We start from the raw sequence: 18,750 nt of genomic DNA, 5'->3' as shown, positions 1-18,750 counted from the left end.
TAACAAGTCGATTTTTTTCTGATTAAATTACGGTTGGTTTTCTTTATCATTTTCGCATATTTTTTGCGTTAAAAAATGGTAAACGGTTGTTTACTGTTTTTATTTCCTTAAAATGTGAGAGAAAAAAATAAAAATATGCCATTTAGACTTCTGATTTTGAATTATTAAAAAAGGGAATGAATAATTTCTAACGGTTCGTTCGTTTTCCTGTCTATTTTTTTTTAAATATTTACAGTAAACACAAAAAACACCCAATTTGTTTTATTCTATAATTTTTATGCTTAGATTGTAAACTTAAAATAACCTGTTCTTGTATTTCCTGTAAAATGCAAGAAATGGTTATTTTAAGTTTACAAATCTAAACATAAAAGTAAAAGAATAAACAAATTGGGTCTTTTTAATGTTTGCTGTAAATCAAAAATAGACAGGAAAACGAACGAACGGTTAGTACCTGGATTCATACACACGGATCGACATGCATGGTTTAACATTCTACAAAGTCATAGTCTAAGTCAGACGTGCAATGTTAAATTCCCAAAATGGCGGACTTGCAAACTCTCATGCGTTGCATGGCTATGATTTTTGACATTAGTACGGTACTCATTGATTTGGGTTGATTGTCTTCATCCTGTTGTCATGGATTTTACGCAGTTATCGGAAACGAGTCAGAAATCCCCCACCAGGTCCTATGGCTTTGCCTCTCGTCGGCTGCTTACCACAACTTTTGTATTTGAGATTAAGGACACGTGGCACTTATAATTTATTTTTGCATCTGTGTGACAAGTATGGGCCTGTGTGTAACGTACCTTTGCCATTTGGAATGAATGTAGTACTCGTCAGTGGATACAACGCTGTCAATGATGCTTTAACGAATCCAAAGTTGGACCAGCGAATTCCGAAATCACGTACTGATAGTCACATAGACTTACTAAACGGTGCTGGTAAGTTTTAAATAACGTAACGTGAGAGACAATACATGTCTAAGATAGGATATATTTCTAAAGGCAATGTTAGTAGAATCAATTATTAAAATCTGAAATTCTTCAAACCGGCTGGTTACTTTCATATATATGTATATATATAATAAATGTTGTCACTCTACCACAAGAAGAGGTATACATAAAGATACTTGATGTTAAATAAGACACCTCAAGAAAGAAGCTGAAAACACAAAATGTATTGCCATTTGTGAATGCAAGTTTATTTCCGATGACCATGATCATACTGATCATACCAGACTACAATCAACATGTGCCAAGTACTCAAGCTCATGGCACACGGTTTGGTCATTAAAAGACAATGTGTGAAAATCAATAAAATTCATGCGTGTGCACTTGACGATTGTTTTACTATTCTTTAAAATTAACATTGTGAAATTACAGTATTTGTGCTTGTGCACTTGATGATTCCTTTCTTATTCTTTAATTGTTGCATTATTGCAATTGCAAACTTATGTAATTTTTGATTGTGACTTGAGGATTGTCTCTTTTGATGGAATTGTGAAATTCCAACATTTCAAATTGGAATTTAAAATTATCCCGTTTACTGGATACAATGTGCTTGTGGAGAGCCTGAACATTGCTTAACCTTATTACTTTATTTGCTGAATAATGAACTTGTTATAAACAAACTGACCCACCCCAAAAAGACGCTTTTTGGGCCCACCAATGTCGCCCAAACTGTCTGTAAGCTTACCGCAGCATCCAATGTGGAAATACCAAGGCCTAAGGTTTGAAGGTGGAAAAACTCCCAAGGCACCTTTCAAGTTATTGACAAACAAGTCTAATCCAAGCGTGTCCCAATGAACATTATCGCCCCTAAACAAATTCTGCACCCAAAGGGATGGATTTCCGGATGGCCAATGGCCTTGCCACCTGCCCTGAGGAAGAGATTTTTTGCATTCCTGTTCACTTGCGTCAACTTCCAACCCATCGTATCTAAAAATCTACAAATTTTCCGAGGAATATGCAGGACCAAATGAGTTGGGTAGGAGGCAAAAATTCCGCACAGAAAGAGAAGGGTTGCTAACCATAATTATAGTGAAATGCTTTACCTGAACTGCTAATAAAATTCAAATTGTTGCACCCAAGGTGAAAGACAAGCAAGTCGGGGACGTCATCTGAAGATACTAGAAGCTCCTGCAGATCCCCCATTTAGGCTTCCATGCAATATAACATATGCATATCCCATTGCCTGAATCGGTTGGTCCGATATGCCTATTTGCCCAGCAGTTGTTGCTGCACCAATTCGAAGTGAATGAGACTGAAATGGATGCTCTTGAAAGTGGCAAAATCTTTTTAGATTGGGAGGCAACTTCCAAGTACTTTCCCCTAGCATCAGTGGTTTTAAAATGCTCTTGCACTTGTGGATTGGTCAATGGTCATTCATTACAAACAATGACACAGAAGGTGCTTAAAATGAATTCACTAACAAATTAACCATCTTGACTGATATTCACTGTCCAATCACGACCACTAAATTATCTAAAGAAAAATCACCTCGGAGACCATGGATTACAGTACAAGTGGCCTAATAAAATCGATTAAAACTAACGACAGACTCTATGAAAAATATATCTCCAAGCCCACTGTCGAGAATGAAATAAAATATACCAAATATAGAAACTATTTAAACTCCCTGCTACGTACTCAAAGAAACTGTGCCTTACCTCCGAAATTGAATTTCATAGTTGTAACGGTAAAGATTTTTAGGGTGATTTTCTTTTTGTTCCACTTTGGATCCAGGGGCTTACTCGGGCGATAATAAATGTCCAATACCGTTACACAAAATAAATAGACACAGATGGAAACTTGAAGATATACGATGTTAAGCTCCGGCTTTAATATATGATGATAGAACCAATGAAGATGGATGCAATATAAATATATTTAATAAATATGATGACGATTGAATATGTTGACCAGTTGGAAGCTAAGATGGAAGATTTGATGTTTATCAGTTGGTGGCTAAGATGGAAGTGAAGTAAAATGATCTAAGGGGCAAGCTCACTAGAAAAACACTTGAAAACCAACTTAAGTACCATCTCTGCCACAGCATAAATAATAACCCTAACTAAGCATTTACCTTAATACAAATCTTAACAATACATAACATGTTAAAGATATAAAACTTTCTCATGAATAATTCATAAGTAGATCACCTACAATCTCAAGCTAAAAGATAAGTGGCAATAATTTACACCACACTTAAGTTTTTAGGATAACAATACACACTCATATAAAAGTAATCAATTGAAATTACCAAAGTGTACTTAACTTAAACCTCTATGAATGGAAGACAATAAACAATGAAGACATAAACATTTGAAGCACTCATAAACTTGAGAATCAAAGGATGCAGCGTGTTCATGATCAATGCAAAGGTAAATGACCTTTTCAAAATAAAGATAAACCATGATCTATTAACATAATTTCAAAGACAATGATGATTATGATGGAAAATAAGTTTACTTGATGATGATTATGATCGATTAATTACACAACAGATAGAAATATAATTTGATATGAAACCAAAAACCTACATTAATTAAGAATGACACAATCAAAATAAACAAAATAATAAACATGGTAAGTAATGATATTACCTTAAGCATGTTAAGTCCTAACATTTCAAACCCTACACTTATTATTAAGACCAACCATTCTGATGCCGGTTACATTCACCCCTGCTGCAGAGAAAATGACGTCCGCGGCATTTTACATGAAATTTGGAAGATGATAATTTGGAGAATGTTACAAATTTCAACAAAAACATAATAATCAAATACATGTACGTATACTTAAGCGATGTAACTATCTCTTTACAATTTAAAGTGCATTATGACCTGCTAATTTGGTATGAAATCCAAAAGGTACACTTTGCTGTAAATACAAACAATGGAAACAAATCAATAACCACACTTGCACTTTTATGACTTTCATGACCACATCCAAATCTGACTTAGAAATCAAAAGAAACTTTTCATGAAGAAATAAAACTTCACAATGTTATGAGTGCAATACCTCCTTTTAAATTAAGCATGATATTAAACAACTACTTTTAATTTAGTCATGTGTAAATGACACAGATCAAAAATAAACAAGTGAATAACTTTGCATGAATACGAATACGGTGGAAAACAAACAAGTTATAAGATGACAAGATAATTATGAACTTAAGGGACTTAAGGTGGAGGATACATAATTAACAAATCATTAATATCCCTGACAATGAAATCAAGAACAAAATAGAAAACACGACTGGTGGTTCTACTATAACTCTTTCATGTAGATGACAAATCAATAAAATCAATATCACAATGATGAATGAGACATGATATCATAAAATAATAAAACATTGGTGAGTAGCTATTTGGAAAAATGTAATGACATGTTGCGCAAAATTAAGATCATCTTTTCCTGTGATCTTCATGCCAAAAACATAATTAATAAAATATAGGTTTAATTTATAAAACCTACACTACTCAAACAAAATAGTGAACCAAACAGGTCCTTAAATATAACCTTATAATAACTTTTAAAAACAATCCTAGCAAACCATAATCTTTATGACATGATTATTGAACACAATAATAGAACACAATGTTAAGGTTCATAACTTTGGTCATATCAAATGACATGTTTAAAGAAAAATAAATTATGAAATAAATTGGTTGGCAAATTACTCAAGATGGTATCATGATGGAAATGAAAAAATACCTTTGTTTAAATAACTGATGCCAAACACAAATATTCAGATGATTTGATGATAATTTTGGATTGACAATTGCATGCAAATTGGATCAATTTTGGTAATGATCTAAAATATGCCAAAACACAAAATATCACAACAATAGGTCAAATTTAGAAACCTGTTCAAATCAATTCATAAAACATCAGTTTGTATAATGAAAATCAAAACATGTAAAACAACAGGAGAATATCAAAAACTCTGTTTTTGAGAGAAATTGGATATGAACAGTTATGATGCTCAACTTAACTCCTTTGGCCTACATAAAACATGGAATGAAATAAAATAATGACGTAAACAATGGCTTCAAACTCAAAGCAATAACATGATTAATAAAATGCCATGACATACTCAGATTTTTATGAACAAAATATAGTAGAATCACAAAAGAGGACCGTAACTCTTAATTTGAAAGAGGAACAAAGTTTGAATAAGTGCACGTCTTCAAACTTACTCTTTGCGAAACTATAAACATGATTAACATTTCTAAAATAATGATTTAAGAATTTAAGTTGTACACAAAGACAACAAACTTAATCATGATCATAAAATGGAGCATTTAAAAAAACATCATTATCTGAAAACATAATATGAAGTTACTCAGATACATGTATGGGTGACAGCTACTTTCAACTCTGCTGCGAGGAAATGGCGTCCTCGACATTTATACGTGTATAATTATGACACTTTAAAATATGATGAAAATATTGTTTGATGTGGATTTTAGCAACATTCAGTTCAGAGTCACTACATGAATCAGATTTAGATGGTTCAGATGATGGATCTTCATGAGGCAATTCTTCAGAAATAGTATCAACTTCATGTATGGAAGCACTATCATCAGATGGTGGCAAGTCATCATGAACAGGTGATGGATCTTCATGAGGTATGTCAACTTGGGGAGCAATGTCATCAGGGATAGAGTGTTCATATGTTTGATCACTAGTGTCACACGGAAAGTCATCAGAATTGTATGCAAACTTATCATCATCACTATCAACATGATCGGGTTCAGAGTCAGATTCACTATGTTCACATTCAGGGTCAATTGCATGACTTTCATCAGTTGGATCAGTTTGCATTGTCATGACAGAAACAGATTGATGCTGGACACTATGATTGAAGTATGGTCTGTCCATGGCATAGCTACTTCCAAGAACACATACGCCTCCAGGGCCGGTGACATGAATGGCTTCAGGAGTGCGTCCTGGAATAAGCACGATGTCAAATACAACCGCTTCACCGTCGCCTACACTTGATTGTACTTTCGCAGGGTTGTTCCTGGTAATACCACGCCAGTGTACAAATACATCTTCTCTGGTGTCATCGCGGGTGATGAAACCATAACCGTTCTTAACGTTGAACCACTTTACATGTCCTGATATCTGATGGGCAAGATATGTTGGTCCTGATGATGGAGATGAACGCTGTCTAGAGTGATGGAGATGACGAAGATAGTTCACTTCAGTTTCCAAGGCTTCAAGCCGCGATATAATAGCAGTTATCATGATGTAGTCCAAGGGTCGTGGGTGCCCTGATCCAATTTGTTGAAGAAAAGTTATCGGCAATTTTTAGCCCCACGTTGAAGACGCCAATGTAACGGTAAAGATTTTTAGGGTGATTTTCTTTTTGTTCCACTTTGGATCCAGGGGCTTACTCGGGCGATAATAAATGTCCAATACCGTTACACAAAATAAATAGACACAGATGGAAACTTGAAGATATACGATGTTAAGCTCCGGCTTTAATATATGATGATAGAACCAATGAAGATGGATGCAATATAAATATATTTAATAAATATGATGACGATTGAATATGTTGACCAGTTGGAAGCTAAGATGGAAGATTTGATGTTTATCAGTTGGTGGCTAAGATGGAAGTGAAGTAAAATGATCTAAGGGGCAAGCTCACTAGAAAAACACTTGAAAACCAACTTAAGTACCATCTCTGCCACAGCATAAATAATAACCCTAACTAAGCATTTACCTTAATACAAATCTTAACAATACATAACATGTTAAAGATATAAAACTTTCTCATGAATAATTCATAAGTAGATCACCTACAATCTCAAGCTAAAAGATAAGTGGCAATAATTTACACCACACTTAAGTTTTTAGGATAACAATACACACTCATATAAAAGTAATCAATTGAAATTACCAAAGTGTACTTAACTTAAACCTCTATGAATGGAAGACAATAAACAATGAAGACATAAACATTTGAAGCACTCATAAACTTGAGAATCAAAGGATGCAGCGTGTTCATCATGATCAATGCAAAGGTAAATGACCTTTTCAAAATAAAGATAAACCATGATCTATTAACATAATTTCAAAGACAATGATGATTATGATGGAAAATAAGTTTACTTGATGATGATTATGATCGATTAATTACACAACAGATAGAAATATAATTTGATATGAAACCAAAACCTACATTAATTAAGAATGACACAATCAAAATAAACAAAATAATAAACATGGTAAGTAATGATATTACCTTAAGCATGTTAAGTCCTAACATTTCAAACCCTACACTTATTATTAAGACCAACCATTCTGATGCCGGTTACATAGTCATAACATGAAAAAATAAATGTGGCAAACTCGAACAACTCTTAGGTAGGAATAAATAAATAAAACAGAAAAATGAAATTTCCCGATTTCATTACTGAAACCGTTAACGGTCATAAAGCCATTAATCATAAAGACATTGCATTGAAATTTAATGACTTTGTCACAAACATCGGACCATTTTTGGCCGAAAAATACCGAACCCGATAATAATTCCCCGTCAACCTTCAATGACTTTCCAAACAACAAAAGACTCTTCCTTTCCCCAACATCAATTGAGTAAATTATCAAGCTCTCTTCAAAAAACAACACATATAGCTCTGGTGTAGCCGGAATAAGCTCCAATCTTCTAAATCAATTATCTTCGAAATAAGCGTTACTCTCACCCACATCTCCAAATCCTCAATATCATCCAGTATTGTACCCACAAAACTAAAAATTGCTAAAGTCACACCCATTTTTTAAAGTATACGATTGTCACAATTTCTCAAATTATAGGCCTATATCAATTCTACCATCACTATCAAACTTCTTGAAAAAGTCATTTATAATCGTATTTTAAATTTTATTTCACTTCATGATATTCTAAGAGCTTTATTGCAAAATTGCTGAAAACCTTGATAAAAAGCAACACGTGGCAGGCATTTTCCTTGACCTCAGTAATTAGGCATGCGATACCTTAAACCACAACATCCTTTTGAACAAACTCGATCATTATGGTATCAGAGGTCTGGCCAATACATGGATTCGAAATTATCTCAGTGATTGGAAACAATGTGTGGTATTGAATGAAGCAGTTTCTCCTCTCACTAATATCACCTGCGGAGTTCCACAGGGGTCAATTCTTGGTCCCCCCTCTTCTTATTACATATTAATGACCTTCCCCTTTGTTCCAAAGTCCCACACTTTATCCTTTTTTCAGATGATACCAACTTACTTTTTTCGCATTAACATCACCATCACCTCGAATCATTATTAATGCTAAGCTTAATTTAATATCAAATTGGTTTAAATTAAATGTTCACTCATGCTTTCAGAAATAAATACAATAATAAATCTGAAACAAATATAAAAGCACTAATAGATAACACAGAATTAAATCTGGTTCATACTACCAAATTTCAAGGCCTACTTATTGATGATAACCTCAGCTGGAAATCCCACACTATACACGTCACTAAAAGTGTGTCAAAATAAACTGGTATTATACGTAAAGTCCGCACTTTTCTACCGGAGGCCTCTTTGCAAACCTTATTAAAATACAATTGTCCTTCCCTATTTAACTTACTGTGCAATTGTCTGGGCAGATAAAAACAACGCAATCTGGATTCTCTTTTCTCCTACCACTGACCCACTTTTCCACCAATTAAACGCCCTTAAAATCCATGACATGTTCAAATTTCAAACAGCAATTTTATGCATAAACTTCATTACAAAATGCTACCAGATGACCTCTACGACAACTTCTTTACTACTAATGATGACATCCATACCCACGATACCAGACATTCTAAAGACTTTCACATCCAATTATTTAATACGGATTTTGCTAGAAATACCATCAAAACACATGGTGCTCTCCTCTGGAATGATCTTGACCAATCCCTTAAACTCACCCCTTCTCCGACAGTATTAAAAATCAACATTCAAACAAAACTTCCTCAATGGATATTTACATGATAAAGTTAGTAAAGTGCTTTCACCTGTATGATGGATTTACATGCGCTGCTTTAGTGCGCATTTTATGCTTCAATGATTTTTCAGACTTTATGTTTGTCTGTGTGGCATTCATAGAATTTGGTTATGCTTTGTATCTTATTCATCCCCAACCCAACGTTTCATTAATAACAAAAGCAAAATGAGGCATACTATTGAACTCACCATTTGTGGGGTTTAACATCCCGTCACTACTGTTTGGGCGACATTGCCCTAGACCACAGGAAGGCCCTGGATTTTGAGCTTGGGGTACCTGCACTCTCGGAAACTCGTCTATGAGGACTGGCAAATCGAAGAGACTGGTGCTGAGCTTCTTCAGTCCTCTGCCGCACAAGTTGGAATGGTTCCTCAAGCTGCGGCTCCGCCATCTGTCTCCGTTGTTGACCCAAACTTCTTCCTTGTCGCACTGGCCCACCGACAGCTCCGACCACGTCTTGCTTTCGGCATCCTAGGATCTACAAATGAACTGAGACACACGCTAGCCATTAGCAAAATTGAACTTGTACACCATTTGGTCGTACAAAATTAAAAATCAAAGAAATACCACCTTGGTTCGCTGACAAGCAGTACATGTATATGAATTGCAATTATTTTTTCCTTCCTGAGCGAAGAGAAGAAACTTAACCCAAATAATATGACTCTGCATGAATAGGAAAAAATGTGCAGCAGCAGGATTCAAACATGTGATTTCCATGTGGGAGCCCTCTCACCACTGCCCCATCTGCCCAATAGCTCAAGCGTAAAAATACAACAAAATTTAAGCACCCACGGCTAAACACCATACCATGCTCCCATAACAGGCATACTATTCTCGCTCAAATTGGCTACACAGCAGTGATAATGAAATGCAACTATAATAATTTACTTTCCCCATGTATCACAAACAATTTCAATTCAACCTACCAGTATTCCAATTACTGATACTGAGGATCTCTTCTCTCTCCACACCGTACTCGATATCCGACACAGTCAAAATTCAGAAAATCTTCTATCTCCACTCAGTCAACGATGAAAAAATTCGAAAATCTTCTATCTCCACACAGTCACTGATGAAAAATTAAGAAAATCTTCTATCTCCATGCAGTAACCGATGAGAAAATTACAAACTGCTTCTTGTCAGCAGCAAACTTGTCGAAGGTGTTGATACTCCAACAGCATTCACAAAAGTGATTCTATTTCCAAGCCACCTGCCCAATGAAGATGCCACATGTGTACATGTGGCACTTTAAAATTTTCCGCCAGGTGATATGCAAATTAGCTCATCACCTGATGAAGACTGCTGAGAATCAATAATAGCCCCCTCTAGAGATGAAAACCCATCCAGCCAGAAAGTCTGAAAATAATCCTTGAGGGCTCTCTTTAACTCTATGTAGGCAAATATGCATGTGCCTAAATATAATTAAAATAACGTAATTGCTAATCCAATATATTCACCAAAATCCAAAAACGTATGTAAAATTGATGACACTTTCACCTTTTGGGTTTTCAAGTTCATGGCTGTTGTTTTGGTTTGGTTTCGGTCGAATGGTTTTTGTCGTAAATAAAGCTCTCGGTAGAAGTTGCCATATCGAAGCTACCTTATTGGTCAAATACCAAACGCCTTTTTGCTCAGCGATAGTGTGTAAAAAATATATTTTACAGAAGAGGTAGGTTTTTCTGCTAAAAACATTCCTGAAGCACTTTTGCCAAATGACTTTAGAGGTGCAAATACCGGTATTGATGGAACGGTCGATCATGGTGATAGTTTCGAGACATAGAATATACACCAAAACTTGAAGTGCAATTTTGTCAACCTATTCTGCAGTTTTAACTTTAACTTGGAAGTTCCCAGCAAACACAAAACATTTTCGACATCATTCGCAAAAGGTTTATTATAAAAGGTTGTCGGAAAACGTTTAAATGTCGGGTTATATATAGGTTATATAAAGAGCATAAAACGTTTTCACAACATTAAAAAACATTTTTCGATAACCTACTGTAAATATTTCAACATAATGCTATTTAGGTGTTGACAAAATATTTGCAAAAAATGTTTGCAAAAAATAGTTTACAATAACATTTTTAAAACATTTTAAAAATATTGTTGTAGTGTGTTTTCATACAAAACGTTTTAACGCATTTTCATAACCTTTATATAACCCGACATTTAATGTTATTGAAACATTTTTAATTATACCAAAACCCAAAATATAACTTGTTTAAAACGTTTTTAAATGTTTTTTTTGTGTTTGCTGGGTTGGTATGGGTTATTCTATCATTCTGTCATACGTATGTCATACTCTGGTGACGCTATATGCAATCTCTGTTCGTCTTTCTGTGCATATGTCTATCAAAAATACCATTCACATTCTGAATGCTTGCCTAGAAAGAACATATTTATAACTCTGATCTTGATCGATCCGAGAACAAAAGCTATACAATAAGGTACATCCAATATTGCCAACACCACGGTTCAGGTGTCAAAAACTTTAGACCCCGGTTTTGGATAATTTTTACTTACGAGATGATGGAGCAATATACGTCAATTAGATGGTTTATCAATAAAGTGTTCCTCCGTTGGCTAAGCGTTACATTTTTTTAAACCCGAGGACATTTAACGCGGACTGGGAGGTCAATTGTTGATTCCCCACGTCTTCGTGTAGACTGCAGAACTCAGTCTTCAATGATAGTCAGTAATTTATCTTTTGGTCGTTACATGACCTTCATTTGAAGACTGAGTTCTTATGATACATATTCCGAGGAGCAGTTTCAGACAATAGCTCGGGATTATTGGGGCAGAGGTTATTTAATTCTTTCATGACCACTGAAGCATAGTCACGCCTGTCAAGGACACTCGGCGTGAATTGAAAGACCATGTCACTCGCCACAAAAGAATGTCAAAGGTCATACGACACCAATTTGGTGTCTTTCCGCGCCTCGATATATGATGCTGAAGGTCTATGATTGATCTTCGTGCTTTCACTGCTTATAAGGCAGGTTCAAATGAGGTTTTCTTGACGGAATGTGGCAGACACATAAATCGACCAGTTTCAAATAGGTTGCGGTCGAAACGATACTGGTCCCATTCGGAACATCATTTTGAGTTGTCGCTGGGATAACACAATCACCTACAAAGTTATATAACTTGCTCGACTTCCTTGAATAACGTTATCGCAGCTTATCCGTCATATAGCGTATTGGTCGCCACTATAAACATACAAATATAATACCGGTTATTGACTTCTTTTGTCTATACTTTGAACCGTTGACTTTAAATAAGAAAGTTTCCGGTCACACGATTACGGAAGAAACTCAAATGAAAACCGAAACTGCTTTCTACAATTTTTTGTAATGGTAGAGACAAAGGCGCCGGTAATAACATCCGTCAAGAGTTTAGGTAGGACAATAGTAAACCACGTGACCAAAACCAATCCTTAAATTTTCGTTTGAAAAAGGATGACATTTCTTATCATCGTTGAAGCAGACTCTGTGCACACAGAGTGCAGTTATAATTCCAAAGAAAACAGGACCTGATGTGATCCCAAAACACATTCTTAAAGATTCAAAAAGTAAAAACCTATGACAGAGGTTGCATTAAAACAACAACAACAACAACAACAACAACAAGAATAACAGTACCTACACAGTGTCGGCGCCAGAATTATTTTAGGTGAGCATAGGGAAAGTGAAATTCAGACAAGGGGAAGCCGAAATCAACAAATTGTGCGCAAAATTCCCGCAAAAAGTGAACTTTTTTACTGGGGATTCGGATGGGGAAAGAGTTCTGACTGGTACGGATAGTAGTCGTTTTGAGCCCCCGGCCAAGCAAACAAACATAGTATATGCATTGTCTTGACAAAAGAATTTTCATTTTGTTTCAGGTATTATATTGTCGACAGGGGAGTCATGGTATGAGCATAGCAGATTTTCCTTGACCGTTTTGAGATCATTTGGAGTAGGAAAGAGGACCTTTGAAGATCAAATTGCTACAGAGAGTGAATATTTCATGAAAGAAATCGGCTCCATACAAGGCAAGCCTTTTGATCCAACACACCTTCTCCGCAATGCTGTTTCCAATATTATCTGTTCTGTTATCTTTGGAAAGCGGTTTGAATACGATGACCATGAATTCAAACAATTGTTGCATTCTCAACAAGAAATTCTTGACAACCCTGGTTTTACAATGGCATTTACAATTGCGCCTAAACTGCTATCATACCTCACCATGATCCCATTTATCCCCAAAGGGTCAATACCAATAATAATATCGGTTCGTCAGACAATTCAGGATATCATAAATAAACATCGTGAAACTCTTGACAGCGAAAATATGAGAGATTACATAGATATCTATTTAAATGATATGCAGTTGAAGAAAGATCAAGAACGCACACTTACATGAGCGGAACAGAACTAATTGCTACGGTGGAAGATTTATTTCGTGCAGGAACAGAAACAACTTCTACCACCCTACATTGGGCTTTATTATACATGCTGAAATATCCCGACGTACAAAAACGAGTGCATGAAGAAATTGACTCAATTGTCGGACGAGATCGCTTACCCAAAATGTCAGACAAACCTGAGCTGCCTTACACAGTTGCGGTTATCCACGAGATCCAGCGATTTGCAAGCATCGTATTTTTGGCTGTTCCACGTTATGCTAATGAAGATATTTCCGATTTCCAAGGATTTAATATCCCCAAAGGTTCCTATTTGCTACCCAGTCTTTACAGTGTTTCATGGGATACCTACATTTGGCAGGATCCAGACGAATTCAAACCCGAGCGATTCCTTGATTTGAAAGGACAAATCAAAAAGATTCCAGAAAACATTGTCTTCGGTGCAGGTATGATATATTAATGACCATACCCTAAAAACTCGATAGTTAGACTTAGCATATGTGCTTACTATCGAACGCCATTAAAACATATGCAAATATGAAGAGCCCCATTCACAAAAGTGTTAAGGTTTTTGAGCAAATCATCGATACACATAGTTATATAAGAACAAGTAAAACTGCAAATGTGTGCCTCAATCCCATTAGCCCAGTTGATCAAGCGCCGGACGTTGGGACAATTTCATGTTTTCAAAAGCGCTCGACAGTAAGCACATATGCTAATTATCGAGTTTTTACGGTGTGCTTATAAGATTTAATATACCCAGCCTTGTGATCGACACCGATACGAGAAAAGTTGGTTTTATTTTTATCTTTTATTACAGACACATTCCACCAATTATAGGCGCGTCAGCTATTTGAAGGCCATTGTGAAAAATCTTAACCTTGGGATATTATGATGTCCAAGGCCAGTGGCGTAACGTCATAGGGGCACGGGGGTGAGCACGCGCCCCCGATCGGTTGCAAAATTTAGAAAATTGCCAATAAACGGCTTGTGCCCCCAATCAGACCCGGTGCCACCCACCCCCACCCCCATCCGAAGACCCACGCTACGCCACTGTCCAGGGCAAAATGTTCTTTTTAAATATATATAAAGCTAATAACTAATTCATCACCGTTATTGTTTAATTCCTCACTTAACCAGAAACCAAGATTTTATTCTCTGAAATTTGTTGAAATAAATAATTAATCAGAACCTCTATCCTAACTAATATTTCGCGATTCTAAAAGTCAAACAGCCTAAAAAACTAACATTGCGAATCATGTCATGTGAAAAAACACTAATTGCGCGTGCGCGAAGTGTTCCGGCTCGGATGATTGTTGCGCTGGGAAGTCATTGTTTCGCACAATCCGCAACTACGTCACGCGGCGCGAAGTTATTGATGGATATCAATATGTACGTAAAACATATAACGAGCACTTTGTATGGTGCACATTCAACATCTACGTATCACACCCAAAGATCTTGGAACTGTTTGTTCAATGTTCACGTAACCTCTTCCACTCATTTGCATAATTTTGGATACCAACTCTCAATCTCCTGCTCCCACAAATTAAGCATAAAGTCGCCATGGCACTATAGAAGATAGAGTACAAGACAAAATTGAATAGAAAACAAAAGACATTGTGAAAGAAGAATTGATTTTTGAAGGCCAAACAAGGAGCAACTTCATGTTCACTTTCTGGTTCTGAACCCTCGATTTGGCATTCGGCCCGTGGCAGGCCCTTTGGAATATTCCGAGGTTAGTTTTTTACAATAACCAACATATAACTGATAGTAATTTAAATATGCTTAGATTAAAATGGAAGAGTTGTGTTACTGACAATGACATAATTTATCCAAAACAGAAAAAATAACTAAAAACCATCGGCTGATTGATCTAAAATGTCTTTCAATGAATGTTCACATTCAAGCATGTTAGGTAAAAGAAATGTACTCTGCACGTAGTGATAACATGGAAATGTTGAGATGGGAATGTTTTTGAGTTCGTTGTAATAGCATGGTATTAAATATTGGTAAATAGTGGTGGCATGAGCACAGTGCAAACTCTCTTTAGGGATGCACCATTTGATTCTCATGGGGCATGGGAGTTTGGGTCAGGCAGAATTTTATTTTCGCTGCCGAAGGCGGCTGATTTTTTTTTACCCCCCGAAGGCGGTCAATATATTTTTTTAATACATACTTTTATACAGAGATGGGCGGAAGAATTGTTTTAACTCATCAGTGAGGCGATTTTTTTTTCTCACTAGTGGACGAATTTTTTATTTCGTTTCCCCTGGAATCAAATGGTGCACTCCTTTAATCAGTTGCAAGCGGTACCAGCAGTCAGGAGTTGACAAATAAGCCCGACATTATTGTTGGATACCAATTTTAGGTGCTTTTTTTGTCTTAAAATTCCAGGTAAACGTGTTTACCTTGGAGAGCAACTTGCCAGAATGGAACTCTTCATCGTTTACACTCATCTCATGCATCAATATACCTTCAAGAAATCTGTGGAGATGGAAAGTGTAAACATCCAGCCTAAGCTATCGGGGATATTATCGCCGTTTCCTCACAATATATGTGCAATCAAGCGCACCTAAAAAGCTAAAATATATGTGTTTTGGTTATTTTAGAGGTTTTGGTAGTCCATTATATATGACGTAATGTTATACTCTGTATAAATGCGCAGATGGAATGACCTTGTATAAACCAGGGGCTAACGTTCATGGAGTGAGAATAAAATTCCATTCAAATTCCAACTCGACTAATTATCAGGAAATTAAAGAAGTTCCTTCACAAAGTAAGACTAAGGGGCTGTGCAATAATTATGAGCCCCTGGGGAATTTCAAACGGCTCGCCAAAAATCGCTTGCCCCCCCTCTCGGACCGCCAAAAATTCTTTGCCCCCCCCCTTGAACATGCCTAATTTTTTGGATCCCAATTTGCAAACCTTAAAGGCCCTTTCAGTGATTTCACAGGAACATTAAAAAAATGGAAATTTGTCAGAGTTGCTTAGAAATAAAGAATAAGTCTACAGAATTTCATTAAACCACTTTTCCCCTGAGTACATCGACAAATTAGTCAAAAAACAGAAGTTTTAGAAAGGTTTTCTACTTCAACTCTGAGAAAATCGAGATTTTCGTACAGTGCGCCACCAATCGACTGGAAAAACTTCCTAGTCCAGTGTTTCTAACACGGGGAAGTAGAGTCTAAATTGATTTAAAACAGACGCTTTTAAGCTACAATTTTGTAGTAGAAAACAAAATAAGCAATTAAAGGTCACCGAGGCAAACTAACGGTCAATTCAAATATGAAAAACAGTTAAAATTGTGTATTTTGTTTAAAATAGTAGCTACTGATGTAATAAGTAGTAGAAACAATACGCAACGCGTGTTGGTACGTGGAGAGTGAGCTTCTTTCGATCTCGAGTCGGACTTTTGTACTGTCAGTATCAAAAGTCCAGAATCATGCAAATGCTTTATTTTGTCTAAAATACACGGCTTTCGACCGAACCACTAGCAGGCTATGTTAGCACATCTATGCCAATTACAAAGGTACCAAAATCTGAATTTTGATGATTTTTACGATCGTCCGGATGAGCAAATCACTGAATGGGCCTTTAAATGGTCTAGATGTATGTTGCGAGCGCAGCGAGCAGGAAAATTTGCATATTTAAGCATTTCCGTATACTGTTTTCCTACGCCTTTTAGAGCGTTTTATTAAAAGGCGCCCCATGAATGTGTGCCAAAAATCGCTTGCCCCCCTCTCGGCTTGCCAAAAATTGCTTCCCCCCCCAATTTTAGCCTCCCCGAAGACTCATAATTATTGCACAGCCCCTAATGGAGTAGGAAAATGCAAAAAAGGTATAGTTTGTGGTAATCAGTCAAATATTCATTTCAATCAAGCGTCTGGCAACACCTTTTCTCTCCAATTTTTCTGTCACTCGTGTGAAAAACGTCAGGACGAGCAGGGGAGTGCAGTACCATTTTGGATATTTTTCATTTTATCGCAAACTGCGACACTGACTTCAATAATTGAACAAATTTAACAACTCATGAGATGTTTTCTTTTCTTTAAATTCATTCAGACAATTTTATTGAGCACCAAAATATAAAAGCCTTTTATACAAAAATATTTTACATATATATACAAAATCTCCATCCCTCACTATCTCCCTGTCTCTCTTTATTTATTTATTTATTTATTTATTTATTTATTTATTTATTTATTTATTTATTTATTTATTTATTTATTTATTTATTTATCATGCTTATCATCCAAACTATGCAATAAAAGACATGAAATATTCCCATTCTGTGTAATACAATATAAATGTTAATAATATAGGCTTCATAGTTTTTTCCTATACATCACATTAACAAAATAAAATGATAATAAAAATGTCAATATAACTCCAAATGAGTGCATACAACTGTCTGAATGTGATAAGCGTTGACAGAAGCCACAGAAGTACCGGTAGTGATGTAACAGGATTAATTCAGCATCGAAGTGGTTACATAATTCTCTTGCTTCTCGGATCACGCTATTTTGGTACGCCTTCGAGTGCCATATACTTTTTGCAGTGATTGTTTCGATAGTGGTTCATTATACTCAAGCGCGTGATCCCGTGGACATAGTAACATTACGTAACTTCACTGGCGAATTACCATAGCAATATGTGAAAACATGTTTTGAATGTATTGCCCTGCACGAGAGGTACGCTGTACCTTTGCATCGCACCATAGATTTCAGAGGATCGGAATTCTAAATAAATTTAACATAATAGTCCATGAACGTTTCACTCGCACCTGTTCCATTAGTGTCTTTGAAAAGAGCGGTATCGTATTCAATCTATGATTACACATACATAGGCATGGCAGGTGATGAGTGCAGCCTGCTTTATATAGTGCAAGGCAATACATTCAAAAATTGATTTTACCTATCGCTATGGCTATTAATCTTGTTACTACTTCTGCGGCGATTTGACGGTTAACATGATAAATATAGTTAGAGGAAAAAGTTCACTTTGGTGACCACTCTCAGGCTAGTAAAGTTTGACGATTGATTCGACTTCTATGGACCATTTAGAAAAAAATAGCCACCATGTCCCTCGCGAAAATCCCGGCATTTTTCGCTAGAGGCCAAAATCAAAATGGCCGCCACCGCCATTTTGAAAATTTAAGTTTTGAACCAGAGCACCTATAATCATGCACAAAGACACTTTTTCGGATATGTCGAGTACAAAGATTCCGATTCTGACATTAGTTTGACATTACGGCATCATTTTCACCCAGAAATCCAAGATGGTGGCCGGCACCATCTTGAAAAATTTAGTTTAGA

General features: G+C 36.1%; 1 long non-coding RNA gene across 1 annotated transcript; it reads left to right on the top strand.

Moving 5' to 3' along the window:
* The first annotated feature begins 461 nt into the window (after positions 1–461).
* On the top strand, positions 462–16,244 carry LOC140165509 (uncharacterized). The gene is made up of 3 exons (XR_011860737.1): positions 462–941; positions 12,911–13,878; positions 15,830–16,244. It is a non-coding gene; the product is annotated as an uncharacterized lncRNA (long non-coding RNA).
* Positions 16,245–18,750: the final 2,506 nt, after the last annotated feature.

This window comes from Amphiura filiformis, chromosome 1, assembly GCF_039555335.1.
Source record: "Amphiura filiformis chromosome 1, Afil_fr2py, whole genome shotgun sequence".
NCBI classification, from domain to species: Eukaryota; Metazoa; Echinodermata; class Ophiuroidea; order Amphilepidida; family Amphiuridae; genus Amphiura; species Amphiura filiformis.
Note: the sequence above shows the minus strand (reverse complement) of the source record. Positions and strands in the feature narration are given on the sequence as shown.